This window comes from Pseudochaenichthys georgianus, chromosome 4 (assembly GCF_902827115.2).
Source record: "Pseudochaenichthys georgianus chromosome 4, fPseGeo1.2, whole genome shotgun sequence".
Classification (NCBI taxonomy): domain Eukaryota; kingdom Metazoa; phylum Chordata; class Actinopteri; order Perciformes; family Channichthyidae; genus Pseudochaenichthys; species Pseudochaenichthys georgianus.
Window position 1 is genome coordinate 5,393,026 of NC_047506.1, and position 5,363 is coordinate 5,398,388.

Here is a 5,363-nt window from a genome sequence, read left to right on the forward strand (position 1 = left end):
TAGGAACAGTAAGTGTTTCCAAGCTGTAGTGTTCCTCTTCTGGCTCGGGGGAGAGAAGCCAAGACATTCCTGAGAACCTGCCCCCGAGTCTGTCCCTCAGCCAGTCACGATCTTCGGAGGTGGGCTCTCTTGTCAGCGGGTTGAATGAGTTATTGGTTGGAGGAAATAGCTCCTCCACTGAATGCGTACGTTTAGCTGCCTTTGGCTTCTTCCACTGACAGGGGGTGTCAGTGCAGCTGAAAGTGTGGATGGCAAAGATGGCTAATGCAGCCGCATGACTGCATTTCCATTCTCCACATGGGCATTCACATTTTGTGGAGAGAATTCCCTCTTCTCCTGTAGATACCTGTGGTGGTGGGATTGTTTTATTATTTAAAATATATTTACATTTATAATGCCTTCCCAATTATAGCCTACTGTATGTTTATTTCATGGATATTTCTGTGTTTTCTGGTGTGTAAAATGTGTAATCTTGGGGCCTCTTCTCTTTAACGTCTACATGCTACCATTGGCTCAGATAATGAAGAACAACAAAATAAGTTAGCATAGCTATGCAGATGACACACACATTTACCTAACCATTTCACCAGGAGACTATGCTCCATTTCAAACACTGAGTAAGTGCATTGAACAAATCAATGACTGGATGTGTCAGAACTTTCTCCAATTAAACAAAGATAAAACTGAGGTAATGGTTTTTGGAGCCAAGGTGGAACGTATAAAAGTTAGCGCTGAGCCTCAGTCTGCAATGTTCAAACCAACAGATAAAGCCAGAAATCTAGGTGTAGTCATGGACTCTGACCTGAGTTTCAACAGTCACATTAAAACAGTTACTAAATCAGCCTATCACCTAAAGAACATATCTAGGATTAAAAGACTAATGTCACAGCAGGATTTGGAAAAACTTGTCCCGTTATCTAGTAGACTGGACTACTGCAATGGTGTCTTCACAGGTCTCACTAAAACATCTATTAGGAAGCTGCAGTCCTCACTAACACTAAGAAAGTGGATCACATCACTCCTGTTCTGAAGTCTTTACACTGGCTTCCTGTGTGTCAAAGAATAGATTTCAAAATACTGCTGCTGGTTTATAAAGCACTGAATGGTTTAGGCCCAAAATACATTTCTGACCTCCTGCTAAATGATTAACCATCCCGATCTCTCAGGTCTTCAGGGACTGGTCAGCTTTCTGTCCCCAGAGTCAGAACTAAACATGGTAAAGCAGCATTCAGTTATTATGCTCCAAACATCTGGAACAAACTCCCAGAAACCTGCAGGTCCGCTGCAACGCTGACTACTTTTAAATCCAGCAAGAAGACTTTTCTTTTTGCCGCTGCTTTTAATTGAACTATTCACATCTTAAACTGCACTGTAACTTTTATCCATGTATTTTTTCTTTTAATGTTTATTTTATTAGCTTTGCTTTTTAATGACTGATTTTAAATGCCATTTCTTAATGTCTTTCATTTTTTGTAAAGCACTTTGAATTGCCATGTGTTGAAAAGTGCTATATAAATAAACTTGCCTTGCCTAATAAAGATTTCATGTGACACATAAAATGGATTTGTTGATGGGAATTAATGTGAATAAATTAACTCTAGGTTAACGGTACTCTTGCTATCACTACTCACCGACACTCTATAAACCTTGTCCCTCATGCTAGCCCTGACAACACCGGTAAGCACACCTTCATCTAGGCTGCCCGTGTCCTGACTTGTAGTGGTTCTCTCCTCTATCTCCATTCTTCTTGTCATCTTTGTAAAACGATATCAGACTGGTAATTGACACAGCTATGACATCTAGTTAAATTCAGTGTGGCTAAAATGAAAAGCTTTGTTAAAATATGCAAGCACGCGGAAGTCAAAGTCAGCTTTATTGTAAACAAATTCTACATGTGTTATACATCCAGAAATATCGTTTCCCACAGTGTGACATGTAGCCTATACATAAAACAAAAAGGGCCTAGATAAACGGGGTATACAGTTTAAAATGTTAATATATTTAAAGTGTTCAAAGTGCAGTTTCAGTGCAAGTCAGTTGAAACGATCTTAAGTTGGCGTGACGTTGAAGTCGTGCGACGCTGCTGTACTGGCTTGTAGTTCGTTTATAGCATAACGTTAGCATTTCGCTTTTGGCGACTAGATTTATGATTCAAAAATTATAAAAGTAGGAGAGACATGTGGAGATTATCCGGCTGAACAAAACGTGATCCTTCTCTTAAATGTGTGTCAACCACAGACCTTATTTCGAGCTATTTTCCAAAATCCTATGGAGAAATTGCATTGCGTTTTTGACGAAGGAACCGGAAGAAGTTTACATCCGGGTTTTAGGACGCGTCACTGCGGTTCTCTATTAAAGCGAAGAAGAAGATCTCATAACTGATTTATTCCCTCCAATAAATAAGAGATTGCTAAAAATAAATTCACTTTTACAAGATGCCTGTGTGCTTTGTACCAGGTTGCAATCACATAAGTGATCATACTTATAGATCATAGCTCGTTCTATCGCTTCCCGTCTGATGAAAGGACCAGGAGTCGCTGGATCAGAGATCTCAGGTAATACACATGTTGTGCATGGAACACAGTCAAGCTAGCTACATAGCTAGTAGCGAGCACGTTAGTTAGCATCACATTACTTAGCCTTGTCATTTGTATTAGCCTTAACATGAAGTGAACCCAAATGTTAAACAGTAAGAGTAGTCATGATGTTAAGTATTTTCTGAAACATTTGAAGAGGAACCTATCGCCAGGTGCTAAGGGGGCGGGAGGTAGGCTAACGGCAGATTAGCATCTGCGATCTTTTCTACTTAATGCTATCTGCTCAAATGGTTAACATTGAACATTAAAAGATCAGGCAGTTCAGGGAGAGTCGAAGGAAGGAAGGCAGGCAGGCAGCTTTGCATGACATGTATTTATTTATAGAAGGACCATGCATACAAAAACATTAATCTCAGCAAAGAGAAGAGATGCAATATGCCAGATTATAGCTAATAGCTAATTTCCATCTGTGGTCCATTCTTCTGGACGTGTTTCATCGTGATGATAGTGAGTCAATCTGTTTGTTGGAAAGACAGTAGTTGAGTGATTACTGAGAGAACATTATTAAAAGAGATAATTATTCAAAGTGTTGTTACTTCAAAGTGTTGTTACTGACCTTTTTCTCTTTTGTTTCCTTTCCCTCACCTGTAACTGCTGAGACCCTGAGGAACATGCACACTGACCTGCTCTGGCAACCTGATTTCCACTGTACGTAATAGTATTTGGTTATGGTATATTATTTATATACATCAAAGGCACAATGCACCCCCCAGAGACACACATGTATTGAGTGTGATATTGTGCATAGGTCAAGTGAAATCATCTTTACATACTAGAAAACTGTAGGAGCGGCAACTTGTTTTGAAATTGAATTTTTAATATCCGATAATGAAGTTGATCCGTTTTCTTTATTCTTCTCTCTTCCCAGCTCCATCCATCACCGTGCTCTGTTCCTGCAGGTCCTGCTTGCTAATCAATGCTTTATTTTTTTACACAATTACAAATAAAGTCAATGTGTTGTATGACATGAAGTTGTGCTTCATTCTGAGTCGATAATACATTAATTCTGCCTTCAACTGCACAATGATTGTGGACTGCACCGACATCCATGTAGCTGCCCCCCAGTAAGATGAACCAAGCAAAGAGGGTCAACATCATGCCTAAGGACATCCAGCTGGCCCGCCGCATCCGCGAGAGAGGGCTTAGACTGACCTGAGACCAGCACACCCAAACACAACGGCTCTTTTAAGAGCCACCTACAGTTTCAAAGAGTTGCAATCCTACGTTATTATAATTATTAAACTGGTTCATGTGTCACTTAGTTTACTGAACCGTGATGAAAGAAATGAGTGAGGTCGTGGTTTACTGAAGTTACAAAGACATTAATATATGAGTGACAGGTCAGTGTAAACACAAGCTTCTGTCAATTATGGATCACTCAAACTATTTATATAAAAATATGTAATAAAGTTCTAAAACAAGTATTAGGTATATTCCTTGATAGCTTTTGGAGAAGGTTGTTTTTAAGTTTACTAAAATCTATTGTTTCAACTGTTTCACTTTATAAAAAGGAACAGGTGAGTAGAGCATCATTGAGTTTCTTATTCTGTCAGTAAATTATCCAAATGAAATGTTATCATTATTTTATTCAACCCTAAACAAATTGATTGTACCCTTTTTAATAATGACCTTACATGGTTAAGTTAAATTAACTTCAGAAAATCAAATCTGTTCTGAGAAAAAACTAATAAAATGTTTAAAGATAGGAACTTGCCATCCCACTGAAAAACAGTCCGTAGAGATTTAAAGGCGTAGTTGTAGTTCAGTCCAACGTTTCATTTGGATTCATTTCTCCAACAGTCAACTATTTTCATAAAGAATATATATATTTATATACAATAAAGTCAACTTTATTGTCAATCTTACTCAGTTTGTGTTTATAGACAGAGATCAAAAATACTTTTAAATCAAATAAAATTATACAATTTACAGATATGTATACAAATATATATATATATATCCTATATAATGATGGTGGACACTTCACCTCCAGCAGGGCAGATGGCTGCACAAGTCCATCGGGGGATGCTCCCAAAACACCGACTCACTCACAAAGAGACCAGACTCAAACACTGTCTCCTGAGAGGCCTGCACAAAAGCCTTCACCCCTTCGGCCTCGTTTAAAACCCCCCAGTTGATAGCCATGACTCCGTCCAAGTTGTACCCCCCGAGCACCCTCTTCATGAGGGACGCGCATGGAGTGGATGAAAGTCCCGACCGCAGCACAGAACCAAACTTGCTGGCTGTCAACCTGCCCCGCCTGTGTAACTGCCACTTTGTCCGCTGTCCTCCGGTGGCTGTCTGGATGGCAGCTTGCTGGTCTCTGCTCAGTCGCATTGAGGAAAGAATTGCCTCAAGCCCCCGACCCCCTTCACCAGCTCCGGCACGGTGACAATGGCCTGATGTTGAGGCCGCGGCTCTGGCTCAGGTGAAGCCATGCCATGCCACACTGTGCGCCCCTCAGTGCAGACCTGAACCAGTCTACATCCTGAGTGGCGATGTCTCTGGCCAGTGGGTTGTATGTCTCCTCTCACTGTTGGTAGAGTTGAGACACCGGCTGGACTACTTTGGAAGTGCCAGGCTTCCTCCACTGGCACTCAGCATCTGTGGAGCTGATCTGCCACATGGCACATATTGCCAATGCTGCAGCGTGGCTGCATTTGTACATCCCCCGTGCACAATCACAGACAGCGCTCTGCATCGCGCCATCGCCTCCCATGCAGATCTGTACAAATAAAGTAAGTACCATGTTTGTTAGCATGCTAT

General features: G+C 40.8%; 1 long non-coding RNA gene across 1 annotated transcript; it reads left to right on the plus strand.

Annotated features, from left to right (window-relative positions):
• The first annotated feature begins 2,325 nt into the window (after positions 1 to 2,325).
• LOC139433738 (uncharacterized) lies at positions 2,326 to 3,564 on the plus strand. The gene is made up of 2 exons (XR_011643125.1): positions 2,326 to 3,245; positions 3,466 to 3,564. It is a non-coding gene; the product is annotated as an uncharacterized lncRNA (long non-coding RNA).
• The last annotated feature ends 1,799 nt before the right edge of the window (positions 3,565 to 5,363 follow it).